Source organism: Amborella trichopoda, chromosome 11, assembly GCF_054954075.1.
Source record: "Amborella trichopoda isolate Santa Cruz 75 chromosome 11, AtrichopodaSantaCruz75HAP2 v2.0, whole genome shotgun sequence".
Lineage (NCBI taxonomy): Eukaryota > Viridiplantae > Streptophyta > Magnoliopsida > Amborellales > Amborellaceae > Amborella > Amborella trichopoda.
Window position 1 is genome coordinate 23,073,770 of NC_142346.1, and position 17,448 is coordinate 23,091,217.

Genomic DNA, 17,448 nt, shown 5'->3' on the forward strand with positions numbered 1-17,448 from the left:
TTATATTTATATTTATAGATATATTATCTTATAATATATATTTTATTTTTATATTTATGTCATATTATATATATATATATATATATATATATATATATATATATATTTATATCTATATTTATATTTAAATTATTAATTTATATTTTTTTATATATAATCTATTTTATTTATGTAATAGATTTTTTCAATACAATACATAACTCACACATTACCAGCACCAACTCAACATCCTGACATGACAAATATAAAAAATATCCCTTTTATAAAATTAGTGTGGTGGGGTCCTGTATTGTTTTCCAGTATCGCCAAATAGACTGGGCCTTGCAAATTCTGTTTGGCAATATCTGAATTTGCAAATTCTTTAAAGGGTGTTGGATTTGCAACCATGACTGGGCCTAGCAAATTCTGTTTGGCAATACTTTAAAGGGTGTTGGATTTGCAACCATGATTGGCCCTTGCAAATTCTGTTTGGTATCTGACTTTGCAAATTCTTTAAATGGTGTTGGATTTGCAACCATGACTGAGCCTTGCAAATTCTGTTTGGCAATATCTGAATTTGTAAATTCTTTAAAGGGTGTTGGGTGTGCAACCATGATTGGGCCTTGTAAAGTTTGTTTGGCATTACTGGAAAACAATACTGGACACAACCATACTAATTTTATGTAAGGGATATTTTTTATATTTGTCACTTCAAGATATTGAGTTGGTGCTGGTAATGCGTGAGTGAGTTTTCCCAAACAGTTTTCTTTCTTATGTCCCTACAGCTTATTCAATTGCTATCTATTATTACCTTTTGCAGATCTTTTTGGGAGGGGTGGAGAGATGGATTTCCTTCAACAATAAGGAATCCATGTAAAGATTATACTAGGTATAAGTCACACAAATGTTCCATATGTTTGATTTTTCTGTAGTCTCTTCAATGAGCCATTTTGAGGTTTTAATGCTTATTGAAATGCTCATGAAGAAACTTTGTTGGAGTAAAAGTTTTGATATTTTATAAATTATGCAGGTATCACAGCTGCTTCAAGAATTGCTGCAGAGTTTGGGATCCCTTTGACACAACGTGGTGTTGCAAATAGGTAAGCTCAAAACTTACATGCCTTCAAATGATATACTGGGTCAGAAATGATATATTGGAATGTAAAATCTAATGTTTGAGGGTTGTTACTAGTAACCTTGGGCTTTCTTCATGTACCCTCTATACCAATTGCTTATTCATTTTCTAAAGTGAAAGTTATAATTAGTCTGAAGTATGAAGTGCATATAGTTTTTGTTATTTTCGATGCTTTAGATGGGGCTTATGCCTTCAATGAGTGTTGGTTGGCTCTAGTGTATATGACTGCATAATATAATTATGGAGTAAACAAGATTGAGGAAAACACTCACATCATCAACATTTGAGAGAGATTTTTTTGGTGGTTTTTTCCACATAAAGAGATAAGCATCACACATGCGCAACTGCATTCAATGGCCATGTTGCAGACAGGAGAAATATCTTTTGGACGCACTTAACTAAATATTCAATTATTAGAAGAGAACGAATAAAAATCCATTTAATACAGTAATTTTACAAACTACAAGGGGCAGGCCTTCTGGAACAAAAAAAATGAGATACACAGACTTTTGTTCCACAGATTATACAGAATTGTTCTTTAGATAGCCCTAAGGGAAATCTCAAAATCTGGAGCACCGTTTCTCTGAAAGTGTGCTTGCTGGAGATGCATAGTCCAGACTGAAAGTTGATTTTGAATTTTTTGTTCTCGTTCTTTTGTGGATCAAAGGATCACTCAAGGTTGTAGATGAAAAGGGCGAAGATGAAGTCTCAACGCACTATGCTAGTCACTTAAAATCTATGACCTTTTGCTTTTCCCTGGGAAATCTATAATATGGGAAAATGTGGAAGACACAATGTAGTTATGATCTTATCTAAATAGGATTAGATGTTTTGCAGTGGAAAAGACACCCCGGGTGCTTCCTTATGATCCACGTAAGATGATAAGCAACTATAACATGTTTGGAAAGGCTAAGATATGGTTTCTTGGGCTTTAAAACCATGTATTTCTCTCTTTAGTTGAAGTAGGAAATGTTCTACCATCTATTTTGTGTACATTTGACCACTGGCAGGTGGATTGATATGTGCAATTGCATTTTTATCTCCGATGACGTTAATAATACTCAGCGAATATTGAGATTTTTTATTCGGCTTTTGGAAATTAAACTAGATATCTCTAGAAAGATTTATATATCTTCTGTCATGCTTGTGAGTTTGCAAATTAGTCAAGCCATTTTGGTCTGTACTTTTCCTTTTGTAGGCACACAAGCATGACCCTGATATGGTTAGATGTTCTTTTGGGTTGGCTTTTGTGCTTAAAAATAAATAAATATAATTAATCTTAAAAATAACTATAGACCATTTCATTTGTCCTTATTTGAGAGAGAAAGATTTATTTATGGAACCCGCCTATCCCTACCTAATACAAACACTATATATAATTTGGAACAAATTGTAACTATTGTTTAAAATAAAGTGCACGTTTTTGCAGCAACGTTGGGCTATAGAAATAGTCCCACACTGAAGTGATGTGGGAGTAAACGGATATAAGTAATTGCAAAGCACCATCAACAGCGAGCAAGTTGAAGCTAGGGCTACGTGCATGGACGTGTGTGGCTGACTTCAACAGTCACGGTTCCTGACGTCAGTTTGGGAATGGCAGTGTTTTTATATTATTAAAATGGTACGGATGGGTCGGACCTCGTTTTGTCGTTTGAACCGAAAAAGCGTAGCTTATATTGGATCCGGATCGCCTAATTCCGGATCGGATCGATGATTTTTAAACCACTAGTTCCAAATATTCCCTACATTTATATAACCACTGGTTTTTTCATCTCTCTACCTATTTATTGTGGACACATGGTTTATCAGATTCAAAATTAAAATTCATATGGTAGATTGACTAAGAAGCTTTATAAGTATATTTAATAAGCTCAAACATAAAGAGAATGCAATGATAATTTAATCCGTACTCGCCAAACACAACAATTGTTTCATGCTCCTTGGACCGCATGACTACATATGCGGTCCAACAAGTGTAAAGATGGATGCAAATAGGTGTTCCATCTAAACACAATAGAAACTAATGGTTCAAATGTTTTTTTACTAGAATTATTATTTTTAATTTTAAAATTTTATTTATTTTTTCATTGTCATGATCTCCGTGTTAGAGATTACATGTCCTTGAAAATTTTAATAAGCCCATTTCTACACATGAAGGATTGGCCGCATAGAAACCGGGTCCAACTCTAATTTGATTGTTTAAAGCCTCGTCTCTATATAAATTTTGAGATTGTATACAATGAGATCATTAATCGTTTGTACATAGATATCGCAACTACTTACAACCATATATAATGTGAATTCTCATAACTCGGGTGTGTCACAAAGTTCTTTTTTTTTTTTTTCTTTTAACTTTAAAACTTGATCAGTAAAATAAATTCAGCTCTTAACCAGCTTGCAATAAAGGTAAATGGTCAAATGATATAGTTTCCCATAAAATTTTCCATATTTAAACCTTGGTATTCTATATATAAAGACAGTAGCCGTCGCCCGGGGCCCTTCCCATGTCAAAAAGCCGTCTTTTTGCCCCCTCCAAAACCATTGACCCCCCTTCTTCGCATAAAATTTTTTTTTCTCTCTCGCTCTCTCTGTTAGTGTCTATGGGCTTGTGGTCTCAGTACATCTCAAACATGGAGGCAGGCCGCTTACTCCTCCTTTCATTTCATTTAATATAAAGAATCTCCCCTCTCTTCTCTTCTACTTCCTCCAAAGCCCCTCCCTCTCTGATTTTGATACATGGCCACCGTTTTCAAGTTCACTCCTACTCAAATTTATACTCTCCATCAAAACGCTTCTAAAACTAACATTCTTCATCACCTAGATTCCGCAAACCACCTCACTAGACTACCCATCTCCATTCCCCGCTCCTCTACACCGAGAACCTCTCCATTCACTGAGAAGCTCAGTGCAGAGATACGAGAGAGACCAATGGTTGTACCCAGTTGCTCAAAAGTGTAGTTGCCCTTTGCCTGATGATTTGGGTTCCGAGAGAGATGACGACATTGCTCTTCAATTGCCAGACTTCTAAAACATGTACTACCAGACAACGCTTTGAAACTGCCAAGAGTGTTGTGACTAACAAAATCCTATCTGCTGGAGCACTCTTTAAAACTGTCACCGTGCTTTTAAACTGTCGAAGTAATGTGGTACTATCGGAGAGTATATTGAAACTGCTGGAGAGTATATTGAAACTATCGGAGCGGCAGTACTTCCAGAATATGTAATGCCAAACCGTGCTTTGAAACTGCCGGAGTGGCATGACTAACATAACCTTTTCTGCTAAAAGCTCTTTGTAACTACCTGAGTGACAACTGCCGGAGTGACACTTGCCGGACCGTGCTTTCAAAGTGTTGGAGCGATGTGGTACAGTTGGAGTGCATTGAAACTGTCGGAGTGGCAGTACTTCTAGAACATGTACTGTCGGACTGTGCTTCGATGTACTGTCGCTTTGACAGTTTCAATGCACACTCCAGCAGTACCACAGGTGAATTCAATGTATTGTCGCTCCGACAGTTTCAATGCACGCTCCGGCAGCACCACACATGAAAGCCTTATAAGTAGTGAAATTGATTATTTTTGTATGGGAAAGCCATTTCCGTAAAAAAAAAAGAACTTTTTTAGTTGAGGGTATTTATATAGAAGGGCCTAGAAGTGTTTATCTGGTTGGAACTGGACCTGGGGACTGTGAAAGCTTTGAGAGTGATTAAGTCTGCAAATATAGTGTTGTACGATCGATTGGTTTCAAATGATATCATGGATTTGGTTCAACCTGATGCAAAAATGCTCTATGTTGGAAAAACTGCTGGTTACCACAGTAGAACTTAGGTATAATTTCGCTTCGTCCATTTATGGTGAAAATGTTGTGTGAAATTACGTAATTTTCTTTTTATCTCTTTTTCAATTTCCTTCACTGATTACCACCGGCCTCTATCAGTTCGCATTGTTATGTCCCCTATACTTGAGTTTCCAGTTAGGGCGGTGCATGATTGTTTGATTTGGGTTCTGGTTTCGTTCTTTTGGATGTGGAAATTTATGTCTGATTAGTGGGTTCCACTTTCAAAAGCTTTGACATGTTTACTGCGAGCTTCGATTTAGCATAAAAGATTCACCCTTTGATTTATTATGGTTGTGAAGCAGAGTCATACCTTATTGGGTTTATGCAATTCGGGTAGTTCATCCAAACAATGGTGAATAGTGATAAATTTCTATGATCTAAAACTGGCTTTATCTTTCAATTTTTTTTCGCTCCTGAAAATTTGAGAGGTTGTTTGGCTCTGTATATTGTACCGGGGCTAATCCATGTCCTGGCCTTTAGTTTATGTCGATTTTTCTTTCTCTGGATTTCCTTGTGTTTCTTTTTTGGGTGTCTGTGATGTAATGAAAATTTGCTTTAACTGGGTTGGTGGTCTTGTTTTTAGGATGAGATCCATGAGCTACTATTGTGCTTCACATAAGTGGGTGCCACTGTAGTGAGACTTAAAGGCGGCAACCCATTGGTATGGATTTTCCTTTGGACCCTACATCTAATCCTTATTTGTGGTCTATTTGGTTGGTTGACGTTTTTGCTTGAGATGGAATGAGTTCTTCAAAGGGTGTTGGATTTGCAACCATGATTGGGCTTGCAAAGTCTGTTTGGCAATATCTGAATTTGCAAATTCTTTAAAGGGTGTCAGATTTGCAACCATGACTGGGCATTACAAATTCTGTTTGGCAATACTAGAAAACAATACAGGACACAACCATACTAATTTTATGAAAGGGATATTTTTTATGTTTGTCACTTCAGGATGTTGAGTTGGTGCTGGTAATGCGTGAGTAAGTTTTCCCAAGCAGTTTTCTTTCTTATGTCCCTACTGCTTATTCAATTGCTATCTATTATTACCTTTTGCAGATCTTTGGGAGGGGTGGAGAGGAGATGGATTTCCTTCAACAACAAGGAATCCATGTAAAGGTTATATCAGGTATAAGTCACACAAATGTTCCATATGTTTGATTTTGCTGTAGTCTCTTCAATGGGCCATTTTTAGGTTTTAATGCTTGTTGAAATGATCATGAAGAAACTATGTCGGAGTAAAAGTTTTGATATTTTATACATTATGCAGGTATCACAGCTGCTTCAGGAATTCCTGCAGAGGTGGGGATCCCTTTGACACACCGTGGTTGCAAATAGGTAAGCTCAAAACTTACATGCCTTGGAAGCACTGCATTGGAATTTTCTTTAATTTACTGGGTGAGAAGTGATTCAATATTGGAATGTAAAATCCAATGTTTAAGGGTTGTTACTAGTAACCTTGGGCTTTCTTTATGTACCCTCTCTACCAATTGATTATTCTGCTCTATTTAGTGTGAAGTGTTGTTTTCAATCATTAAAGGAATGCTATAAGTTTTAATTTTAAATCCTGTTGTGTATTTATGTCACATGTGAGAAAGCATAACTGGGTAGTACAGGATTGAGGTAATAGAATATTTTGAACCAGAAAGTAACATGTGTAGGAGATAACTTCCTAACGTTGTTTATGGTATCAATGTCACCAATTGGTTTGCTAACAAATCAGAGGCTGGGTGGACAGTTGTTTTGCCAATCCTGATAGCTTTCTCCATCTATAGCCTGCTTTTTCTGGGCTTTCTATGATAATCCTGTTAGGTATTGACTATGCTTGTAGTGTCCATTCGTTGATTTAATTTCAATTTACTGCCTAAGGTTCATGCATTATAATCTGCCTCTTCATCTGTTTGTTTCTCTAGTAGTACGGTGATGAATCTCATTCTTATCATACATTCTTTTTTTTTTGTTTTTTTTTTTTTAGTAGATCATAGTTATCATACATTGTGTTTCTTGGATGGAATTGTCTTACTCCTCGCTATCATGCATTGTGTTCCTTGGATGGAATTGTCTTACTCCTCGCCTATAAGTTGTATTTATCCTTTCTTGGGTGGAGTTATAAATTTAGAATCAATCATTTTATGCCTTATTTTCATTTTAGAAGCAAGCAATGTAATGTAATTAAGAAGACTAGATTTTCTTAAGTGAAATTTATAATTAGTCTGAAGTATGAAGTGCATATAGTTTTTGTTATTTTCGATGCTTTAGTTGGGGCTTACGCCTTCAATGAGAGCTGGTTCGCTCTAGTGTATATGACTGCATAATATAGTTGTGGAATAAACAAGACTGAGGAAAACACTCACATCATCAACATCGAGAGATATTTTTTTTATGGTTTTTTCTACATAAAGAGATAAGCATTACACATGCACAGCTGCATTCAGTGGTCATGTTGCAGATAGGAGAAATATCTTTTGGAGGCATTTAATTAAATATTAAATTATTAGATGAAAAACAAATAAAAGTCCATTTGATACAATAATTTTACAAACTAAAAGGGGCAGGCCTTCTGGAACAAGCAAAATGAGATACACAGGCTTTTGTTCCACAGATTATGCAGAATTGTTCTTTAGACAGCCCTAAGGGAAATCTCTAAATCTTGAGCACCATTTCCCTGAAAGTGTGCTTGCTGGAGATGCATGGGCCAAATTGAAAAATGATTTTGAATTTTTTGTTCTTGTTCTTTTATGGATCAAAGGATCACTCAAAGTTGTAGATGAAAGGGGCGAAGATGAAGTCTCAACCCACTGTACTAGTCACTTAAGATCTATGACCTTTTGCTTTTCTCTGTGAAATCTAGAATTTGGGAAAATGTGGAAGACACAATGTAGTTATGATCCTACCTAAATAGGATTAGATGTTTTGCAGTAGAAAAGGCACCCTGGGTGGTTCCTTATGATCCACGTAAGATTATAAGCAATTGTAACATGTTTGGAAAGGCTAAGATATGGTTTGTTGGGCTTTAAGAACCATGCATTTCTCTCTTTAGTGGAAAGTAGGAAATGTTCCACCATCTATTTTGTGTACATTTGACCACTGGCAGTTGGATTGATATATGCAATTGTATTTTAATCTCCGATGACATTAATAATACTCAGTGAACATTGAGATATTTTATTGGCTATTGGAAATTAAGCTTGATATCTCTGGAAAGATTTTTTATCTTCACTCATGCTTGTGAGTTTGCAAATTAGTCAAGCCATTTTTGTCTCTACTTTTCCTTTTGTAGGCACACATGCATGATCATGATATGGCTGGATGTTCTTTTGGGTTGGCTTATATGCAGTTAGTAATGGCCTTTGCCTTTCATGGCATAGAGATTTAGGCGACGCAGGATTCGTAAGGGATATTCTTGTCGCGTGTAAAGTTTTTTTATCATCCAATAGATATGTTCTCAATGTCTTATTGTGCTCTCTTCTACTCACTAGTATTGCCATGCTAGTGTTTTATTTGGATTTGCTTAGTACTGTTATACCCATCCAAGGTTCACATATTGGTAATGGTAAAGTTATCAAATCGATTTTATAGTTCCAAATATTCCCTACATTTATATAACCACTTGTTTTTTCATACCTCTACCTATTTATTGTGGACACATGGTTTATTAGATTCAAAATTAAAATTCTTATGATAGATTGACTAAGAAGCTTTATAAGTATATGTAATAAGCTCAAACATAAAGAGAATGCAATGATAATTCATCTGTACTCGCCAAACACAACAAAATGATCACTAACGGCTTCCTCTCTTCATAAATTCTAGTGATATGTACCTTCTTATTTTAAAGCAATTGTCAAGCTGCTGCCTTTTCCCAGTGACTGCATTTGAGGATGTCAGTAGTTTTTGAGTTTTCGAATGTTGATGTTTCTTTTTCTGCAAGCATCGTTAGGTTTCTCACTGGGCATTCTACGAAAGGAGGGTCTGACCCTCTTTTCATCGAGGAGAATGCTGCTACTCCTGATACAACATTGATCGTGTACAGGGGATTGTCCACCCTCCCTTCACTTGCTTTTAACTTGATTTGTCGAGATGGTTTCCCACTTGATACTCCATCAGTTGCAGTCGAGAGGAACTACAACGAATGGTAAGTAATTCAACTAATGGATGCTCTCAGATGTTACTTGAGTTTCCACCTAATATTCGCTTCTTCTCCAAGTTAATAATACGTGTGACTTCAACCCCCTTTCCAATTGCTTGTTTCCTATTTCTTCTCTTGTAGTTGCTTGCAAGTACACTTCTTTGTACTTGGTAAACTTCAGAGAGTTTGGCACTTGTTTACTTGTTATGTCATCCTTTCTAAGTTCCCTGGTCAATAATTGGTTGGCAGCAATGTGGCTCGGGATCTCTTAATCTGGAGGACCGCATTTGTTGGTTGGCCGATCAGGGTCTATGGCCCCAAGAATTGCCCTACTTCAAAACATTTTTATTCTTGCTATCATATTCTCTGATTTAGTTGCCTTAGATAGTCCAATTTTGCCTGTCATAATCAGTTCACTGGAGGGCCGATCGAAAGCCTTCCATGTTTTATATATTGGGTTGAATTATAGAAGAGAGTCTCATCTTGGCTCAAATGCTCTTCAGGTATTTGCTGAATTGAATGATCTGGTGCATAAAGTTAACGCAGCAGAATTGGTTTCACCAATGCTACTTATTATCAGGAAGGTTGTGGCACTTTCTCCGTTGTGGCTACTATGCATTAGAGATGAAGCCCTTTTGGTAGAAGCAACATGGCAGCAATTGCAATGACCCACTGAATGGTTGATCACCAAAATCTTATACATCTTGGAAATCTCTGGAGCATGGTTTTCGTGTATCGTTGTGAGGCAAGAGGGGGCAATTCTTTCAAATAGAGGGCTTCCTATGTTGGTGAAACACTGAAGGAGCCCTTTTCAGTAAAAATTCGATTCCTAGAAAGCCAGTCTATTTGTGGAAGTGCAGATTTATTGGCAGCGTAGAAATTCATTTTTTAGAAGGTTGCTCTGGTGTGGGAGAGAGTTTTATTGGCAATGAAGAGGCATCAAATTTTGCATTTAGTGGAACTAGAGATTATGAGTGCTATGACTTATAGAGCATTGCATTTACGTGAGGAAGAAGAGGGACATGTTCTTAAAAATGGGGGATATTTTTTAATACTGCAATGATAAGAGAAGTTGTATTGTTTGTCATGTGATCGTGTTCGATGCATTAGGAAGGGGGAGAATGGATGATGTCAGGTTTATGTTCTTACCATTCTATACAATGCATGCATTCTTTAGGGGCTGTATTATTAGGAAGGGGGAGAATGGATGACGTCAGGTTTATGTTCTTACCATTCTATACAATGCATGCATTCTTTAGGGGCTGTACAATAATATCATTTATCTTTGTTGCAAAGAGGTTACAATTACTCATAGCTATTAAATGTCAAATTGGATGGCTTGGGGTGAGTAACAAACTTCGAGTTGGAAGGCTTGGAGTGAGTCATGAAGCTCGAAAAAAAAAATTTGAATTGTGTTTGGTCAATTATATTATTACAACCATCCAATTTGGAATTTGAGGGATAAGAACGATTGTGACTTCGTTGTATCAAAAGTAAATGGTCTCTTTATGATTTTCCTAATCTTTACTACACTAATTAGTATTTAGAAACATAGATCGGTGGGAACAGTGAACCAATGGTCTTGGTCTTGGATTGAATCAGTCCAGTTGTAGAGTCAACTCTATCGCTAACTAGTATTTAGAAACACGGATCGGTGGGACCAATGAATAAGAGGTATCGGTCTTGAGTCAAAAAATTGAAATAAATAATATATTGGGACTAAAGTGGCTAGAAAAAACATCAAAAATCGAATTAAAAGAGATTTTTTAGTTCGTTTCAAATGGTTTGTTAGGACTTTGGTAATTGTAGATCAATAAGAAATAAACGTTTTGGGGTAAATTTAAACGAATATGGTAAAACATTGAGAGAAAATTGAGATTTTCAATTTGGATCATTAAACTTCTGAAATTTTGAGTCTCAATTTCTTCTATTTCACTTTTTGATTCAATAATTTGTTGTAACGGTTTTTTAGAAGATTGCCAATCAAAATATTTGAAAGAATTTCAAATTATTTTGCTGAGAAATGAGGTAAAAGGTAACAATTTGTTGTAGGGGTCTATTAGAAGATTGCAAATCAAATTATTTGAAAGAATTTCAAATTATTCTAGTGAGAAATGGGAGAAAATGTAAGCGTGGCATATCATATTTCAAGGGTTAAAAAATTACAAAATTTTAATGAATACTTTTTACAAAAGGAAAATTGATCCAAATAAACTTGTTTTGGATATAATTGGAGTTAATAAGGAACAATGAATATTAAAATTGATAGAATTGGGGGTTTAAATAGATGATCAATTATTGATCCAAAATATGCCAAAAACGGCTAAGAAATGGGGGGTACGGGGAACTCCCCAAGTTTGGGCAAGAACAAGATGTGCTCTATACTTATTCAGAATTCCGATTTAGATAGGCGATTTTTTGAAGCTTCGCATTAAGTGTCGAAAAAACTGGGCAGGCGTGCAGACTTGCATGGCTACCCAATTCTTGCCTAAAAAGCATTAAAAAACATAAAGAAACCGGTTCGATGGATTTTAAAAAATAAAAATAAAAATATTATCGATATTGTAGAAAATTTATGGATAGGATTTTTAAGGATTCTCTTTATAATTTTTAAGGAACTTCTCTAGGATTTTAGGTTATTTTATATTATGAATGGAGAGAAACTAGAGGCTGTTGTATATAAACCTCTACTTTGGTCCGAATTTAATCCAGAATAGGAGTTCTAGATCTATCTTTAGGCTTCATGATAAGGTTTGGGTTTGACTGGTCAAAGAATTTAGTCTTTTACAAGGTTCTAACTATTTATATGAATCTTATATACATAATATATAAATATCTTATAATATATTATATATAATATATTATATATAATATAATATATATTATATATTTATATAATACATAATATATAGTATAATATAAGATATTGAATATAAATATTATATAATATAAATATCTTATATTATACTATATATTATATATTATATATATTATTATATTATTAATAATGTATTTATTATATATAATAATATAAATATTATATAATATAATAAATATATACTATAGATAATATATTTATTATATATAATAATATAAATATTATATAATATAATAAATATATATTATAGATAATATATTTATTATATAAATAAATATTATATAATATAATAAATAATAATATAAATATTATATAAATAATATATAAATATTTTATATTATACTTTATATTATACTATGTATTGTATATAATAAATAAATATATTACATTATATTATAATAGATATTATATGTTATATATAATACAAATATATATTAATAAATTATATAAGATATATTATATTATATATTATATTATATATTATATTATATATTATATTATATATTATATTATATATTATATTATATATTATATTATATTATATATTATATATTATATTATATTATGTTATAAATTTATATATTTATATTTATATGGTTAATAGTACCCAAAACTTCCTTAACATTCCAATACGTTATCAAACACGCTACCTTGAATTTATTTAAACCTTCCAAAACAAAACATTCAATTTTTTATAAGATTTAAAAATATTCAACTTTTCATAAAATATCATAAAGATGGATGTCAAAAAGGTAGTGGTCCCACCAAAATCTCTAAATCAACAGTATAGAGAAATAGATCAAAAGCTATTATTTTTTCAAACAAAAATTAACATATATATATATATATATATATATATATATATATATATATATATATATATATATATATATATATATATATATATATATATATATATTTCATGTCCACCACGATATAGATTATCCACCACTGAATATTTTAATATGAAATCAATATATAAGATGGATTTTGGAAGGAGGGCCCAAATGAAGAGATGAGTCAGCCGACTCGTGGAAACTTTGTCCATAATTTAATGTCAAACATTCAAGCAACAAGCATGTACAAGAACCAGTGTTCAAAAACTTCAATGAGCCAAGTTGGACTCGGCCATGTAACTCGGACTCGTCACCCAAGGAAGTCCGAGTATCCCAAGTTGGGTGGTCAACTCGGAGATCTTGAGATTTTATAAAAAATTATAAAATATTAATAAGGTAATAAATTTTTTTGTAAAATATTTTTTTTGTATTTTCTATCATTTTGGCAAATACAGGAAAGTGTTTTGGCTATGAGTACTTATTTTTATATTTTTTCTAATTTTATATTTCCTAAGGTATTTTCTTCCTACTTTTTTAAACTCACTTATGTTCTTTGTTTAATTTTACTTAAACATATATTTCTTTTCTTTTTTTAGGATGTTTTTGTTTATATTTATTTTTTTAACACTACTCAGCCCTACTCAAGCCGAGTTACTCGTACTTCGGCCAAATTCTCAACTCAGGCATCAGACAAATAACCAGCCTGAGTTATTGTTTCATTCACTGCTGACATCCATCAAATTACCCATAAAAACCAATCAGAAAACTGGGATTCAGACAATGAAAACATCAACTTAACCAACAGATATCAAATGAAAGTAAACCAAATTAAAGATGTAAACCAAATTAAAATTGAGAGTTATATGACAATAACTTTCCTTCAGTCAAGAAACCATGCACCTCATACAAGAAACTAAAGAGTGATCTAATTCATAAAGAAAACAGAATAAATACAAGAGCCAAGAAATAACATGCATAACAAGTAGCAATACGCAAACTAATTAACCTGCAATGCTCCTTCCATTAACGAGGAAGAAAAGATACCAAAAAAAATTTATGGGCTTTACAAGATGAGCATACTTCAGAGAGAGCCTTGATTAACGCTGATTCTCTCTCGTAACTATTGGGCTCTCTTTCTCTCTCTAACCATTGGTTATGATTAAATAAATGTGTAAGGGGGCGTTCTACAAATTTGTATACTATATATATACGATAACTACTTTCTCTTATTAATGCTCTGTATAACCTGTCTAATTTTTATATATTGTACGGCGTCTTGATATACTTGCTTCTTTTTTTCTTTTTCTTTTTTCAATTAAACACATAGATTCAAGGAAAAACCCAATCCTAATCATCATTTAAATTTGAAAAATACCATTTTATTAAAGGAAAATTGTTTAATGTGGGTTGGACCACATTTGTACATATGCGGTCCAGAAAGTGTAAAGTATCCATTTTAAAGATGGATGCAAATACATATTCTATCTAAAAATAATGGAAACTAACAGTCCAAATGTTTTCTTACTAAAATTATTATTTATAATTTTAAAAATTTATTTATTATTTCATATTCATAATCTTCATGTTAGAGATTACATGTCCTTAAAAATTAAGTCTTAAAATCCATCTCAAAAATAGATTTATTAAGAAACCCACATTTCTACATATGCGGGTTTGGCTGCATAAAAACCTGAACCTTTACTTAAACCGCACTTTTATATTGTTTTGATGTCCTTTTCCTCCTAAACTACTACTTGCACCTAAACCACCACCACCACCACCCCCCCCCCCCCCCCTCTCTCTACTACTTATCTAAATCTAGCTTAATATCTCTCTCCCTCTCTATCTCTCTCAAATCATAAGCACAACATTCACTTTCATCCATTGTCAAAAATAAAGCAACAAAAAAAAAATTGGCTAGCCCATAAAAAAAAAAGCAAAGCCGAGAAAGGAAAGCACTGGTTTCTAAAAAAAACAAGAAATACAAAACCACGAAACAAAATTGTTCAAGAAAATAAAAACAAAAAACTATGAGAATACTCAATTGACTCCAAAAAAAAGAAATCAAGATATTCATTATGAGAATGCTCAACTAACTCCAAAAAAATTCATATGGAAACAACATGAAAAACGTGCTCTTTCATCCAATAAACCCACCAAAAAAAAAGAAACAAAATAACAAGGTCACAAAAGAAATCCGAAAATAAAAAAATTTAACATATACACATAAATAAGTTAAAGAAGAAAAAAAGGGTAGAGACAGATTAAAAAGAACTTTTAAATGAATTGATGATGAACAAAGAAAAGACAACACAACAAAATCCAAAATATAACATGTAATGTTGCTGCCACTACAGCGAAACTAAAAGCGAAAAAAGAGAACAGAGGGAAGATGAAGAACATTATTATTAACTCTCTATCTCTCTCTCACCAATGAAAGTATGAAAAAAAACATACAAAGAAAAGAAGAATGAAATACGCGTGATAATCTAAACATACCTGTAAAAGAATCCTTTGGACCAATGGAGCTCTTCTCTCTCTCCTCTCTTTCTATCTTTCCGTCACTAAGTTTTGAACAAAGCTATGGGTGATCTGTTTATTAAAGTACAGGGTCTTGAGACATTTATATAAGTTGTCTGAACTTTTAAGGAAAATAAAAATAATAAGAAAAATCCAATCCAACTGACTATCCTCTCTCTTATTCGTCTGTCTATAGTTTCTTGATCCTGCCTGTCATAATTAATTACGAATATAGTTTCTACTTATTGTATTTCAAGTGAGAGAGTTAAGAGAGAGAGGGCGAGAGAAATTTAGGCTTATCTACAAAGATACTATTTATTTTTATTATTGACAGGGATTTATAGAGAGATATGGTTTCGTGAAAGAGAAGTTTCTTGGGTTCTTAAGAAAGAGATAAGTGTCATAAAAATACGAATTCGTGAGAGAAGTTTCTTGGGTTCTTGAGGAAAAGAGATAAGTGTCATGATAATACGGGTTATTGAGAAAAGAAATACCTATTTCCTTTTCCTTGAGGGAATAGAGGTTCTTGAGGGAGTGTGCATAGATACCAACGCATATGGTGTACTGTATGCTTACTCTCGGGACGTGCTACTTCCTTGAGCTAAAGAGCTACTTAAGATGAACTTTTTAATCAGAGATTTCGATTCACTTTAGAATCATCCGATGAGTAAGTTTCAAACAATAAATTTGAGTGTCGGATCCTTAAGCACTTAAATCACATTTGACGATTATTGCTCAATCATCAGACGTTATTATTTATTATTTATTTATTTATTTTTTTGTGGAACGACTGGATCGCCTAACTGTTTTACACAATTTTCTCTTTTTCAGAAAAATTGGATTTGAAATTGAATGCCCAATTAAATATTAGGAATTTGGCAATTTTTACTGAATGACTATAATGGATCACCAACTTGTCATTCAAGTGGGACTTGGTGCTCCTACTCGAAAACTTGGCAAACAAGACTTGGATTGGAACTTGGATGTCTGATGTGGAGGTATTTTGAAAAATATTAAAAAAAAAATTGAGAAAAAAGAGATGAGCATAAAATTAAGAAGGGAGCGGTTTGTATAGAGCGCCTAGGCTCTAAACAATCAAATTAGAGCATACCTTCAAAAAGTATCGAGAAATATGGTTTTAATACTGAAAATCATTGTGATAGCCTTAAAATATGTTTTTACCTTCATTTATAAAGTTTAAAGCTTAAACAATAGTGTAGATCGACAGATCTATGAAAGCTTGAAAATTGATAGTCCAAAAATGCATTACAAAATACACTATTTCCACAACTTGAAATCTATTTTTTTCTCATGTCCATGCATCTTGATGTCGAAATGATCAATTTAAAGATATTTGGGCATCGAAACAACCTCTTCTAATGAAATTTTTGAGGTAGGCTCTTATTTGATTGTTTAGAGCCTCGGCTCTATATAAACATTTCCCTAAAATTAAAGGATAAAGTTTTTATAAGGGTAAGAAAATTAAGGCACACCTCAAAACTACACTAGAAGATGTTGTTTTGACGCTAAAAACCCTCAATTTAATCATTTCCACTTCCAGATGTATTGGACATGAGAAAAAATAGATTTCAAATCTTAGAAATAGTGCATCTTTCTATGTGTTATCTAGAACGTCAATTTTCAAGATTTTTAAGTATTCATAGATCTACTCGATCTATTCTATTCTTTAACATTTAAATTTTATAATTAGATATAAAAGTAAATTTTCAGGCTATCACAAAGATTTTTTAAATTGAAACAACATGTTTCGACACTACTTGAAGGCACACCTTACTTTGATTGGTTAGAGCCTCAACTTTATACAAACCACACCCCAACTTGTAATATAAATATTTTTAAATACCACTAAGAGGATATTTTTGAAAAATGGTTTAGTACTAGGAATTGAACTAGAGATATATCATCCATTGGAAAGGAGTTTTCATAAATAGATATTTTATCCTTGTTCCTAAGGTGGACTCTCTCCTCTTGTAAGGGTATTTTACTCCTCTTTATCTGTTACTATTGTCTTTCTCCGTTACTTATCACCAGACTTTTAAAAATGTAATGATTTTCAATTCGGATCACTGATCTCATCCTAAAAATAAGACCACTTACACATAAAATTTATAACATAAA

General features: G+C 33.1%; 1 pseudogene; it reads left to right on the forward strand.

The window, feature by feature from the left end:
• The first annotated feature begins 444 nt into the window (after positions 1-444).
• LOC18446549 (S-adenosyl-L-methionine-dependent uroporphyrinogen III methyltransferase, chloroplastic-like) lies at positions 445-9,743 on the forward strand (annotated as a pseudogene).
• The last annotated feature ends 7,705 nt before the right edge of the window (positions 9,744-17,448 follow it).